The following is a 15,072-nucleotide window of genomic DNA, read 5'->3' as shown; positions in this document are numbered from 1 at the left end:
CCTGTTTGGTTCAAAGGGGGCAAGAAGGTTCTGGAACCTTGGCAAAGTGCGGCAGGGCCTGAGGCAGGGGGACGAGGCCTTACACAGAGGCCCTAGAAGGGTGGAGTGGGTGGATGGGGGCCCTGGGTGCTCCAGGGGCAGAGGTGACATCCACCCGCTGAGCAGTGCCTGCCCTCGGAGTTACCACACAGGCAGGAGTCTCTCCCATCTCTCACACACGGTGACCCCAGCGCTGGTCTGGTTAGGCAGGCCTGACGACGAAACAGGAACGATAGGCTTGTCACGTGGATGAATAATAAGTCCCGGTCCAGTTTCTGGTCTCCACAGTCGCACCTCTGACCGCCTCCCCCAGGGGACTGGCACGTAGAGGTGACAGTCTAGCCTATCACCTAGATAGGCTGGCAGGACTGAGAAGCCTGCTCAGGAAAGGAAAGGGGCCCTCGGCAGAATGCCTGGGTGCAGAGGCTGGGGCTCAGGAGCTTCGTGGCAGGGGGACAGATGTGGCGGTCAAGAGCCACAGGAAAAGCTAATCCAAGGAAGGCTTGCATTTGGGGGCAGCTGTGGCTTTCCCCAAGCCAAGCCAGACTCATACTCAGGAATTCTGTGACAGAGGATGACTGACTTCCAGAACCAAAGAGGACTTTCAGGATGATCTATTCTGATCCCCTCAGATGGCTGCTGGAAGGGGCTTTGGAAGAAATACCATCAAACCCCTACGTGGCCCAAAGGGATGGTGTGACTTGCTGAAGGCCCCAGAGCTGCTCAGAGGACAGGAATGGGAAGCCCTGGTTCCCTGATCTATGGCCCAGAGCTCTTGCTGATAGATGACACTACCTCGAAAATGGAAAGTGTAGGTGGCCTACAGGAGTCCTGAGGACCTGGGGTGCCTCTCTGAGGCCCATGGGGCTGAGGATGCAAAGTGAACCTTAATCTTAAGGCCAAACCAGCGAGGGAGGTGGGCCACCAAAACACTACAATTTATCCGAGTAGCTGGAGAGCCAAAACACAACCAGCTCGAGATCACGTGACAGGGGAGGATATCTGTGACATGGTGTCTGAAGTTCCATCCATCTCCAGTGTTTAGAGACGTGCTGTTCTAGGAGCCTGAGGCTCCAGGGAGATCAGAGGCAGCCCGTGTGCCGACTTGAGAGGAGCAGGCCTAAGAGGGCCGTGACTCATCCTGCTGGGGCTTCCCTGGACCACTGGAGCAGCTCTGAGTCAGCAGCCATTTCTGAGATTGGCACCATCACCCAAGGCCTTTGATGGTGGCTCAGCGCATTGCCTTCCCCCCCGGAGAGGTCTCTCAGCCGGAACCTCCCACCTGTGCCTTCCAGGCCCCTCCTCTGCCTTTGGGAGAGCAAAGGGCTGCCTGCTTTCTCCCAGTCTCCCGTCCAGTGGGCTGTCGGAGCCTCCGCGGCCCAGGGCGGGGCTGTGGGCTGGGCAGCGTGCGCTGGAAAAACATCAGTTTGGCTTCTTGAGTTAAGCAACCAGATTTCTTCAAATGCTTATTTTGCCAAAGAAAAGAGGAGCATAGGGTTTAGATTTGGAAGACGCTTTAGAGCCCATTGCACTATTTCACCGATGAAGAAACTGAAGTATGGACTGATTACGTGCTTTTCCCAAGATTACACAGAGGTTATTTCCTCGAGGCCACCGTTTTGCCTGGCTCACCAGTAGGCCAGGGTGAGGGGTCCTCTGAGAGATGAACCACGGGCCAGCTCCTGTGCCTGGGCCTGTGCGGTGGCAGGCGGAATAATGCCGCCTGCCCTCGCTCCACAGACGTCCACCCTCTAGTCCCGGGAACCTGTGAATATATCACCTTACATGGCAAAAAGGACTCTGCGGGTATGATTAAGTTAAGGATCTTGAGGTGAAAGATCATTCTGGATTATCTGGGTGATAATCCCACAGACACAAGGATCCTTATAAGTGAAAGGAGGCAGGAGAGGCAGAGTCAGAGAGATTGGAAGATGCTCTGCTGCTGGCTTTGAAGATGGGGGAAGGGGCTCTAATCCAAAGCGTGCAGGGTCTAGAAGCTGGAAAAATAAGGAGATTCCTTCCTGGCCCCTCCAGAAGGAATCGGCCCTGCCTGCACCTTGATTTTAGTGCAGAGAAACCCATTTCGGACTTCTGACCTCCAGAACTGTAAAATAATAAATTTGTGTCGCTATACGCCAGTAAGTTTGTGGTAATTTGTTATAGCAGCAATGGGTAACTGACACATGTCTCCTTACCCCTCCTTCCCACTGCTATTCAGTCGGTGGCTTTAAAGATTATGTTTGAAAACTACTTGCCACCCCTGGATGTCTACTTAATGCAATATAAACATAGTTTGGAAGGTTACAATAAAAATATGAAGTCCCTTTTCTTCAGTGAGAGCTGTACATACTTGATCAAGTTGGACTCAGTTGGATATAAAAAATAAACAATTTTCCTCTCATCAGCACCCTTTTAAGCCCCCTCTGTTGAATTATTTCTTCAACTTTCGGGGGTGAAATGTGGGGCGTATCCTACAGCTTTTTCAGTCACTTTCCGGTATTAAGAAACATCTCATTTTTAGGTATGGAAGTCCAGTCCAGTCTCCCATCAGAGCTTTAAGCTCTCATCTAATTGGAAGCTTTCCCCATCTGAAGCCTGCAGACGTGCAGAGCCGGGCACTGGGCACAAAGGTGGTTGGCTTTCTGACTGGTCTCCCACCTGACTTTCCTACTGTCTGCCACTCACTTTGCCGGCTCCCGCTCCCAAGGTGGGGAGGCAAGAGGCAGGTCGATTTCACAGACTCGGAAGTGGCTGATGTCCAAATGACTGCTCCTTGCTCAAGGAGCGTTTTGGAGATCTCCAACCACATGGGTCTCCAGCAAAGTGTCCCAACCCTTGGCCCTCTCCTACCAAACTCTTCCGTCAGACCCTCCACCAACCGTGTGCCTGGAAAGAACCTGACTTTCTATAAGAAGTGTTGCACTCCATTTTCTTGGGTGGGGACGCCTGCCAAGTCTCCACTTGACCACAGTGAACATACTTCTTTGCTTCACCCAGCACTGCACCTGCAGGCCACCCTCACTCGGCCCTTCCTCTCCACTCTCCTGTCCCAGGCAGCTCTAGCCAGGGTCTCACCTTTAGATTTTTCCAGGTCAGTTTCAGTGTTATGAACCATCCTGGCCAATCTGGCCTGGCACGACCATTGGGTTATTTGTGGGAGGTAATAGCAGCTGCTGATCCATAGAAGTAGGTGAGGTGGATTATTTCTTCACAACTCTGCTATTAGGTTATCATGAAAGTTCTTTGTCTTTGCACAAGAGACTCACTCAAGGGAAACGTCACAGTGTTGTAGAGGTAAGGTTCAAATAAACTACAGGTTTAGCACATCAGACAACCAGATTCCTTCGAACCAACTGCTAGCCAAAGGACCCTTTAGGGATCAAACCCCTGGTGCCTTTTAGGGTACAGGCTACAGGCCCCTAGATCCACACTCAGTTCACACAAGTGTGAGGAGAGTCGCAAACACTTGACCAATCCACATAACTCCAGTCCTGTTAAATTTCACAAAATAAAATCCATTTTGTTATGCTCATTATGCTAATTAGCAAAGCCTCTGCTATTGTTCAAAGGTAGAGATAACTGTATATCCTCCTGTGGTAGCTGCCTCTAGAGTGTGCGGAAGGGCACAGTTTAACACACACCGCGTCACCCTGCCTAGTCAGAAGCATTTCAGTGTATACTACAGACATTATGACAGTCGGGGTCCGGCCCTCCTAAACACCTGGGGACGCAGGTCAAGCTCTCCTGAGATGTCTCTCCCACATTCTGTCCCAGTCCTGTGACAGCGTGGGGCACAGCATTTCCACGGCTCTGCTTGGACCAGCCAGGAGACAAGATGTCCATCTCCCCTCCTCCCCTCCTGGGGGCACCCCACCTTCTCCCAGTGGTTCTCTGGGAGCTCCCTCCACTTGGCTTGAGGTCAAGAGTCATGTTCTCAGCGCACTGACAACTCACCACTCTTGTCTTCCTCATCAAATCCCTCCCCTCCTCCCCACATCCCACGGGGATGGGCTCAGGGTCACTGAGCTCCATTTTACGGGTCACTGCTTAGTAAGTTCTGTGTGGATGGGCTTCTGCCCTCCATAGAATGTGGAATGGCCGCATAATACCCCTTGTTTTTAGCTTTAAGGGATCGGCTGAGATTCTGCAGCAGGAGGAAAAGCCCCCCCTTAACATCCTGCTACAGAGCAAGCAACAGAATGTCTTGTTTTCCTTTTCGCCTCTATTGCTGAGACTAAGTTTAACACCCGTCTGCAGTAACCTCTCCTTGGCCTAGAGTTTGGATACTCCTGGATCCGTCTCTCCCTCTGCCTCCTTTCCCCGCCTCCCTGCTAATTCATTCACACCTTCTCTCTTCTGCTCCCCCCACCCACGCTCTGCTGTTGTTCCTTCGTCCTTGCTTTCACGATTCTGTTGCTCATTCACTTGCGAAGCTGAGGCAAAGCAATCTAGAAGTAAATGAATCATTTAGAAAAAAGTATAGTTTTACTACAAGTTTCTCCGTGGATAGTTCCATGAGGCATGAGAAAAACATGAGTGTTTTTCCTGTGAGAAGTTACACCACCAAAGATGCACAGAAGGCGTTTGTTTCACTCCAAGCTACAATGGCCTTTCTCTTTTAATCAGATGACGAAAGATACATTGTATGACATTGGAGAGACATCTTCTGATCACAAGTTCCACAGAATCTGGACAGACACTGAAGGCAAAAGCTTAATGCAAACACTTCTTATTTTCAAAAGAGACTAATGATGGCTAAAGGAGCAGGAACAAGACACAGGGTCCGAAGAATTCTGAGTGCTCTGGGAGTTGCCTGTAAGGAAAAGAGGGAAATAGACATCCATGCCTCTGAGAGTGTCGGGGCATCATGTCAGGTGTCAAAACAGAGTTATACAGAGTCACTAGAAGGGACGGAGTAGCTCTATGGACTGCAATATCCAACTAAAACCTTCTGAAGTGTATTAATACAAGACAGATCGCACCGATTATGGGAGAGGGGGCAGGGTGGCGGGAGCAAAGAAAAAGGAGAGTAACCAAGGCAAAGGACAGCAGTACCCGTCCCTCAGTGCCCAGAAGAGGGGAGGGAGTTTTAGGGCCCACAGGCCTATGGCAGGCTACTCTGATATGAGGGGAGGGGCTGTAGCCAATGGACTCTTGGTAATGTGGATTCAGAGGAATTCAACATTTTTGGTTCATGGTTTCATGATCCCCATCATGAAATGTGCAAATTGGGCTAGTTTAGCTTGATGGCCTTCGACATTTAATAAAGAGACTTCTGGTGGGGACCTGGCTTTCCTTGGGGCTGGGAGAGGATGGGCTGATCGAGTCACAGCATATTAGGGTTCTAGGGAGACTAGTGTACTAGTGGTTCACTGTTCAGTGTAAATGAATACATAGGTCCTCTAGGTCAGTCTCAGTCTCCAGGCCTTGTATTTAGGATGAGGTTATCTCAGGGCTCTGCCTCCCCTTAGAGCACTGGCTCTCAGACTTTCATGGATGCCAGATCACCCAGAAGACCTGTTTTGCTGAGTTCTGCTCCCCAAGAATCTGATTCAATAGGTCCAGGGTGGAGCCTGGGAATTTATGTTTTCAACAAGCAAGCTCTGAGGTTATACTGAGCTGCGGGTCCAGGGATCACACTTTAAGAACCACTAAGAACCTTCTTCCCCCTGCCTAGGCTACTCCCCAGATCAACTGAATCTGGATTTCTAGGGGTGGGAAACAGGCATCAATATTTTAAAACCTACCTAGGCGGTTCCAAAGATGACCCCACTATCAAGATCTACCATTCCAAGTAAATGATTTCTTAACATAGGCAGACATAAAAACACCATCATTTGGGCAAGAAAGCAGCAATAAAATAACACTGGGGGTAGAACTGGGGAATGACAAATAACACCTATTGAAGGCGGACACTGTGCCAGGATTAACTACTTTGCTTCTCACAACAACTGTACCCATTTTGTAGATGTATGAAACAGGCGGCCCGTGAGGTTAAGTAATCTGTCCAAGGTCATGCACCTGGTGACAGGGCTGGGCTTTGAACCCAGGCACCCTGGTCTCAGAGCCCCTGCCTGAGGCCTGCACTATAGGACCCTGTGTCCTCAGTTCGTGGTAGTTTATTAACAGTCTTGCTCTCTGAGAGCAGAATTTACAGTGAACATGGAATGAGCCCCATCATCTATCAAACTGGGTTAGAATCCGGGACTCAGCACTTAATAGTGATGTAACTTGAGCAAGTCCCTTAGCCCTTCCGAGCTTTTTTTCGCATCTGGAAGATGAGTATAAATGCGCCTCCCTCAGAGTCCTGCAGGGAAGGTTAAAAACGTTCGCCTAGTACTCGACATATATGGTGTCTGGCCCACAGCTGAGGCTCAAGAAATGTTTATTCTCCTTCCCTTCTCCATCAGCCATTCCTCTAAATGTCCTCAGAACCCCAAGAGTTTTTCCCAGTTGCTTCCTGAGTAACTTTGCTAATACTCCTTCCCTCACAGCTGGCAAATAAATTCTAGGGAAATGAGAAAGTTTTCCTGCGGTGTGGAAGGAAGCACAGATGTCAGGCTTTCTTGAACAATGAGTTGAGCACACTTGAATTAAGGAAATCTGTGCTACCACTTGAGGGAAAATAAGGAATGACTCATGAGCTGCGGTGTCCCAGCTGCACTGCACCCAGGGTCCGGGCGCTGGGTGAGGCCCCCAGAGCTGCAAGGTGTGCTGTGTGTCAGTTGTTACTAATTTTTTAAAAAGTACTGAGGCTTGGGAGTGACTCACTCGAAACAGTAATACATGCGACTAGCTATCTTTCTTGAATGAAGAGAGAGGAGCAGAGCTAAGGATCGCTGGGACTGTACACAACTCTGGGTAGGCCTTTGGTAGTCTTGAAAGTGAATGTCACCTGAACAGACAACAAAACTAAAAAAGATAGAAGATAGTGTTGAAGGCAGATTGAAAGAACATTTTGAGGCAATCTAGGATAACTAATTTTTATATCCTCTCACTTCTGGGAAGTTTCGAGGGGATCATAAAAAAAAATATGAACAAACGCGGTATAAATAAGTCAGAAAAAGCAAAATCTGGTGGTGGTTGGGGAAAAGGGGTCATAGAATGGGAATTAATCCAGAAAAGCTAGGTTAGGAGGGATTCTTGAGATGGAGCAGAAAACGAAGCTCTGAGATTCCTGGCACTGAAGGCAAAAAGAACTGTAGGATGCCTTCCGAGGCTTTCATTAATTGATAAAAGAAAACACAGCCAAACTTTATCTTAGCACTGAAGTACAAGTGGAAACTATTTGCAAGGGTTTTTTTTTTTTTATATTCAGCAACATAATGAATGTCTATGGCAGTTTTACAGAGAATTTAAAGTTGTTCTTCACCTGACCATTTCTTAAAATGACATCGGATAAAAGCTTAGGGGCATGATGTTAAACGATCTGAGAACACATCTCTATTGAGTACCAGAGTAATCTAATCCAGGAAGAGAATCTTGTGATTCCAGAGAAGGAAAAGTTTAGAGAATTGCCGAGTACCTTACATATTACCCTTGCCGATTGTCTTGGCAACATCTAACTCCCTTTTTAAATGCAAAGATAAACATTATTTGAGAGCAGCATTTAATAGCTCTTTAATAAGAGTGTTTAAGGACGAACAATTTGATGTGTACGCAAGATATCGGGAAATGCAGTGTGTGGAAGGAAAGAGGAGTACAGTTTTGTGTTTCTATTTGGACAAAAGGTGTTGAGGTGAAAGCCATTTGTGTAAATTCCAAATAGATTTTCAAATCTAGAAAAACAAAACCTCCATTGTGGATTAAGCCCTATTTTGAACAAAAGCTGGAATAGTTTGCTTTAGTTTCTGAAGCTAACAACAGCAAAAAGGGGACCTGTTTTGCATTTAAAAGAAGCAGGGGGAGACAGAAGTCAAGGACAAAAGAATCACCATAGTCTTCCTAAATGTATTACTATCATTATCATCATTAAATATATTTGCTTCTTAAGGCTAAAGAGGGCTTTCAGATGGTCAAAATATACTAGATGGTCACTGCATTGTGGCCTAGGACATCCTTCATTACAAATCTTGGCCTAAGGAAGCTTTAGGAACCCTCAGTTTAGGGCAGCCACCTGGGGTTCAGCTCAAGTCACCAGCTGACTTGAAGGCCTGGAGGGCCCCCCGGACCTCCTGGCATCTGGAAAGCCCTCCACAAACCCGGCCGCCGCCTGCAATTTTCCCGCTGCTGGTCGATTGCTGAACAAACACAGGTCCTTTGCAAAAAGTACAAGGTTCAATTTGTCAGAGAGGGAAAACCAGACACCGAAGCACAGGAACACAGGCACGCGGGGCCCACGACGAGCCCAGGCAAGGTCAAGGCCCGCCTGCGGCCGTCAGGGCGGAGACGCGACAGGAGGCCTGAACGCTAGGTCGTCCCTCCCGCGGTGGGTGACCCTCGGGCCCCAGTCTGTCAACCACACGCCCCAGCCGGTTTCGGATTCCCGCCCGCGGGGCCTACCTTGCTTCTGACGAGCTGATAACGTCTAAAGTCCCAGCCGGCAGCGGGATCCTCGGTCCAAAGCCGCGGCGGGGCCTCTGCCTTCCTCCCGACGCCCGTCTCGGCCCGCGGTGGCGGCAGAGGACGGAGCTTTGGGTCTGGACCGCGCGCTGCCGCCGCCGTGACACCCAACGAGTCCCTGCATCTTCCTGAGGCTCTGGCTTCCTCATCAGTGAAATGGGGCCAAGCCCAACACTAAGCGTCCTACCCGCATTAGAGGGATGTGAAAATACTTAGAAAATGGGAGCCTTGGTTGTCCTAAGTTAACTCACCTGTGAATCCCATTTCCTTCTTAACAGCCTTCCTAGATTAGAGTTGATTTGGGCCAGTAGGTTTTCTCAGTTTCTCTTCCCTTATATTGATTCTAATTTTAAAGGGATCTTTGCTTCCCACACCTAAAAGAATTATTTGACCTGTGGTTTCATGTTTCTACTCTAATGCTTATAAGTCCTATGTCCACATAGGCCTATAGGCCAAGGGCCAAATGTAAGATTTTCTGGACGGGGCCTGTTTTAGAACTACTTTTTAAATTTCTCTCTTTCTTTCTTTCTTTTTTTCTTTTTCTGCACCACGGGGCATACAGGATGTTAGTTCCCCCACCAGGGATGGAACCCGTGCCCCGTGCATTGGGAGCACGGAGTCTTAACCACTGGACCCCCCAGGGAATTCCCCAGAACCACTTATATTCTCTTCTCCAGACATTTAGAATTGGGTTGATGGTGAAAACAATTTCAGGTATTTTAACCTTTGCCTGAGTATTTTTCTTCATTTTTCTATGTATAAAAATAAGTACATGTAATAGAGCAGGACCCTATGGGGCCTTCCCCTCCCCCGTATCCTCTGCTTTGGCTCCTCTCTGAAGTACCTAGATAATAGTATCTGATGCACATTTCCTGAGCTGCTTTACAGAGACTCAAACCCCCACCAAATGGAAGAAATTAACTAGTTGATGATAATGAGCACATAGCCCCCAGGCCTACTGGCCTCTAAGGGTTGATTATATTAACCCCTGTGACTCAGCCCTGTTACCTCACCGGCAACCAATCAGAGGATTGTGCACGAGCTGATGAAGTACCCTGGGACTCCCCTCCCTCACCTTGCCTTTAAAAATGCTTTGCTGAAACCCATTAGGGAGTTTGGGCTTTTTGAGCACTAGCTGTCCTGGACTCTGTACAGCACCCTGCAATAAATGCTGCACTTTCCTTCACCACCACCTGGTGTCAGTAAATTGGCTTTACTGCACGGGGGCAAGCAGACCCAAGTTTGGTTCAATAACATACATAGTTGAGATTACTCAACTCCATGTCATTTTTCACTCATAGATTAACTCTGTGTAATTTGGTAGGCCCTACATTTTTTATTCAGTATCATAAGTGTTAGTATTTTTCCACATCATTTAAAAGTCTGTATGTAAAGATCATTTGGGATGGCCATTTCACCATTTAGTAGGCTATACCATATTTTACTAACTCATTCCCCTGCTATTAGACGTATGAGTGGTTTCTAATGTTCTACTATAATAAATAATACTGAAATGAACATCTTCCTAAAGCTTTTTTTGCTGTTTACCTCCTTAGAATAGATTTCCAGAAGAGGAACTCTGGGTCAAAGTTTGTGAACAGTTTCAAAAGACTTTTTGATATAATGATGTACAGAAGTAGCATTAAGATAGTTTGGAGCAATAGGGATTTCAACGAATAACTATGAAAATACCTGAAAAGGAGACAGAAAGGGAAAGATGGCATGGGGAATCTATTTAGAGTTAGGGCCTTGTTCTGAATAATATAAATAAATAAATAAATAGATGAAATTTCAAAAATACATGAAATAATTGTATACTTTAAAGTCTTATCCCTGGATGTTTAACTAGCTTTACTCAGAGCCTACACTGAAGTATAAAGTTGGGGGAGTACCTGGCAGGGTGGGTAACAGCTGCTTACTCCCAGTACATTGGGACTTCTCAAGGAGCAATGCGTCCCCCACAACTATCACCACAGTTTTGGTGACTACAGAAGTAGACGTGGTGACTACAGAATTAGACTACAGAAGTAGATATGAGCTTAGAGCTGTCCATCTAAACTTCTTCTTGAAGAAACTGAAGCTCAGTGTACCTCATACAGTGGTTCTTAACCCTAGTTGCATATTATAATCATTTAGGGAGTTTTAGAAATCCAGGTTCCACCCCCAGATATTCTGATGCCATTGGTCTGTGGTGGGACCCAAGCCATCTGTATTATTTAACAGTTCCTTAGGTGATACTAATATGACCTAGGATTGAGAAGCTCTGGTATAGCAGGAAAAATATGGGCTTTAGAGTCACTCACATCTGGGTCAAATCCCAGCTTTGCCATTTATTAGCAGTGTGATTTTCATTAGGTTAATGACCTTTCTCCTCCTCAGAGTCCTCATTTGTAAATCATAAGATTGTCATGAAGATTAAATGAAATAACATATGTAAAGTGTGTTTCAAGGTTCCTGGCACACAGTTGACATTCAAAAATGTTGGGTCCTTTAGAATGTACCTAAGGTCTCAAAGCTAGTTAGTTAATGGCCAAACTTAAAGGCCAGTCAGAACCATGCAGTGCAACCAGTAGGCACCCACTGAATACTTGTTGATATTCCTTTGATAGGATAGCCTTTGAACATGAATATGAATGTTACTGAGAAGTTCAAAATCCATGTTGGGTTGATATTAGAACAATAAAACCTTACCTCATAGAGAGAGATTAATCTCACTAGGCATTAATTTGCATCCAACTTTTAGATCTTCAGCTAAAAAGGAAACATTTTTATTCTGATAAAACAATTGATTATGATTGAACTCCTGCTAGGAAAGAAATACTTTTATAATTACATGAATGTTTGAGAATGTTCATGTAACTCATGTAATAAGCTAAGGATATATTAGTTAAAATATCCTTTTTAAAAATTTGACATGACAATTTTAAGACCCCTCAAGCAATGAGCTAATACTATTTCCCTTTTCACTAACTTTAGCTTAAAGTTCTTTAGCATAATATTTTTTGTCTCCATACTATGATAAATGATAGACAGATAGATGGACTGGATTTAGTTTCAAAAGACCTGGGATTGAGGCCTGGCTCTGCCATTGAATGTGTGTAAACCCTGGATGATCATTTGTCTTTGCCCTTTGCCTTCTCATGAGTAAAATGAAGGCCTTCATGGCATGATCTGGCTTTAGGACAAAGTGAGTGTAGAACTGTGATGCTGACCCATAGGACATAGTTATTAAATATTTATTAAGCACCTGCTGTGTGCCCAGCGCTATAGTGGGAGGCCCTAGGGGAATTCCAAAGCCTTGGGCCTTATGGGAAGTAGCTTGGAGCCTATCTAGAAGAAAATAAATGCCACATATGAGGAACAACTAGGGTCCACTTTCCACCTAAGAGCTGTGATAAGTCCAGCCAAGTGACTCATGCAAGAAATAACTGGGAACATGTAAGAGATGACAACCATGGAGAAATTCAATTTCTGCCTCAGCGCTTTATTTCTCTTTGGTCTCAGACACAAAGTCCTGGATGGTGACAACCTGAAACAAAACTGCGTAAAGCTCGATGGAGCCAGGCGTTTCCTAACTGCACACTCCAGCCCTTCGTCCCCATTCTACATCCCATTACTTTGCGCAGTTTCCAGCAGCATCTGCAAGCCCCAGGCTTGGCCCCTTCCCTGCTTAGAACTTGTGTGCCTCCTACAGCTCTCGACAGAGCCCATACTGTGTAGCGGCTGCACAAAAGGGCACAGTATGCAAATGGCCGTGTAGGAAGCGTGGCAGCAGGAATGTTTCAGCTGTGCCATCTCACAGATGGCCCCTGGGAGGGCACGTCCCTAGCTGTGAGTCATAACCCTCGGCAGGGGTGAGCCGCTGATGAGGCGGGTGGGCATTTTTGTCTGACCCCATTCTAAGCAACTCCCCGAGTCCTTCAATTACCCATTTGTAACATTCTCTTCCAGCAGCCTGGGTGGGGGAAAAACCACCGTGGCATCCCATATACAGAACCTCAAAAGTAAAGCTGCCTGGATAATGAAGATAGAAGACGAAGTTTGAGAAACTCAGGATGGAAGAGTTTAACAACAGCTGCCTGTGAGAGTGTTGACTTGGAAGCTCTCGGAGCACTGGAAATGATTTCCTTAACAATGGAAGGAAAATTGACCGGGGGGCATGAGTGTTTCATTCATTTTTTCAGACAAGTACAGCAGCACTGCCAGGGAAAGAGAATGTCTGCTCTAGTTCCAGGTTTTCGCCTTTGGCCCAGCCATGGACTCCCTGTGTTTTCTTGTGCAAATCATTTCTTCTCGCTGGGTCTCAGTTTATCCATCTGTAAAATGACCGGTTGATCCAGGTAAATTGTAAGGTCCTTCCTGACTGGAACATCCTGATTCTAGTCAAGCCATCTTGAAGGCTGCTAAATTTTGCAATGCTTCACCCAGAGAGCTCTAACTTGTGCAAGAGATGAATAAAGCACACTCATTGACTTTCTGACTCAGTGGGCTGGGGCACCTCCACACTGCTGTGCTGTGCTGTGCTGTGCAGGGATGACGGGTCTCTGCCCGAGGGAAGAGAGAGCTATTTTGAGGCCAGGCTGATTAGAGATAAGGTGTCTCCTTTCTTCACCAGGCTCTGGCCCTGACTCACCCAAAGCTCTTGGGCTTAAAGCTTAACCCTTAATGGAGGATGTAAGCTAACCCCTCTGCTTGCCTAGGAAACTGGCGCCGGGTACCCAGCTTCCCGAGCCCCTGCTTTATCAGTGTCCGTTAAAACATTTTTTGACCTCTCCTTGCTTAGAGAGCATCTTTGAAGAGCAGCCCTTGCTTGTAACCTCTCTCCTTGACATCTCTTATTTGCTCTTTCCTGTTATTCCCAGTCTTCTGGATTATATAAAGGAGAACATCTCAGTAATCCTCTTAACAGCAAAGACATCTGGCCGCCCCTGTTGGGTCAGGGGATGGAAGTGTCACAAGATTCTTGAAAGAAGTACTGGGCAAAGCTGCAAAATACTTTTGCATGGAAAAGCCCAGAACATGAATACATGAGTGACACAAAAGATCACTAGAGTTATGCTGTTTTTTTTTTTTTTTTAGTTATGCTGCTTTTAGTGCCAACAAAATTAAACTATAAGGCAAAATTATCCTAATATTTTAATTTAAAAACTTCTTTAAATCAACATATGTTTTTAAAAAGATATGTTATGAAGTGCTTGATTTTTTTTCCTCGTGTGTGTGTGTGTGTGTGTGTGTGTGTGTGTTTTCCATTTATTTCCACTCTTGGTGTGTTATCTCTGATTGATTTGTTTATTTTTTGGCTTGGGTATGTTGAAAGTGCCCTCGTGACACTTGACATGACAGGGCTGTGAGGCTGTGGCTCGGGCTGTGCCTGATTTTATTCAGTTGCTTCATTCCTAACAAGCTGGATGCAGATGGAATTGTTAGAAACTGACTCATGTTTCAGAGACACTTGAGAGAGTTCACCTCTTTAAAAGAAATGTGCGCCAAAGCCGTTTCTAATGAGAATAATCACCCCTCTGTTTGTTTTGAAAATTAAGGTTTTCGAATTTTAAGTTTTCTTGAAGTAAGAGACAAAATACAATGTGGAGAACACCGTTCTGGAGAAAGCTATGGAGTCACAATAACCCAAGACCGTGAAAAATTCTAGTTACTTCTTTGAAGTTCTCTTTCTTTACCTGTGAAAATAGAATTGTGGGTACGTGTCAAATTCACAGCTGTGGAGCTGGATGGTAGAACAAAAAGAGGCCAGCCTGGGCTCTAGGAGCCTGAGTTCCGATTCAGGCTCTGTCCCTACCAGCTGTGTGACCTTGAAAAGGTCACTTTCTTCTTTGCACTTTGGTTTCCTCATCTATCATATGAGAAGTTTGTAGACAGTGGTCTCTTGAGTCCCTCTCAATTCTGACAGTTTAGGATTTGAATAATTTATTGTTTGAAAGCAGCTGCAAAGAAGAAAGAGAGGTTGGTAGTATTGATTTCAGTTCAAGTTATGAAGCACTTTGTGCACCTGTGCCATCTTGGGGCTGCGTCAGGCCTTGTGGAAGATATGAATTCAAGCTTTCACTTGCTCAGCAAATGCTTATGAGCACCTATTATGTGCCAGGCACTGTGCTAAGGGTCAGGGATACAGACACGAATAAAGCCCAGCACGTGGAGGGAGCTCTCAGTTACACAGAGGAGACAGGCACCTGAAAACCCATTTAAAAAATAATAATTTGCATATTAAACCCATTAGACGCTTAGATTCTTGATGAGCAACTAATATACCAAAGAGACATTCCTCACCCCACCTGCTCAGCTATTACCTCATGCCTTCTCACAGTCACTGGGTTGAGGCGAAGCCAGGGCTCCACAGTGATTGTTTTAAACATTTTATCATGGAAATTTTAAGTGTGTGTGTGTGTGTGTGTGTGTGTGTGTGTGTGTGTATGAGAGAGAGAGAGACAGAAAACCTGTATGTAAACATTACTC

The sequence above is a fragment of the Grampus griseus genome (genome assembly GCF_964374135.1).
Source record: "Grampus griseus genome assembly, chromosome: 5".
Classification (NCBI taxonomy): domain Eukaryota; kingdom Metazoa; phylum Chordata; class Mammalia; order Artiodactyla; family Delphinidae; genus Grampus; species Grampus griseus.
The sequence above is the reverse complement of the archived record's forward strand: the minus strand, read 5'-3'. Positions refer to the sequence as shown.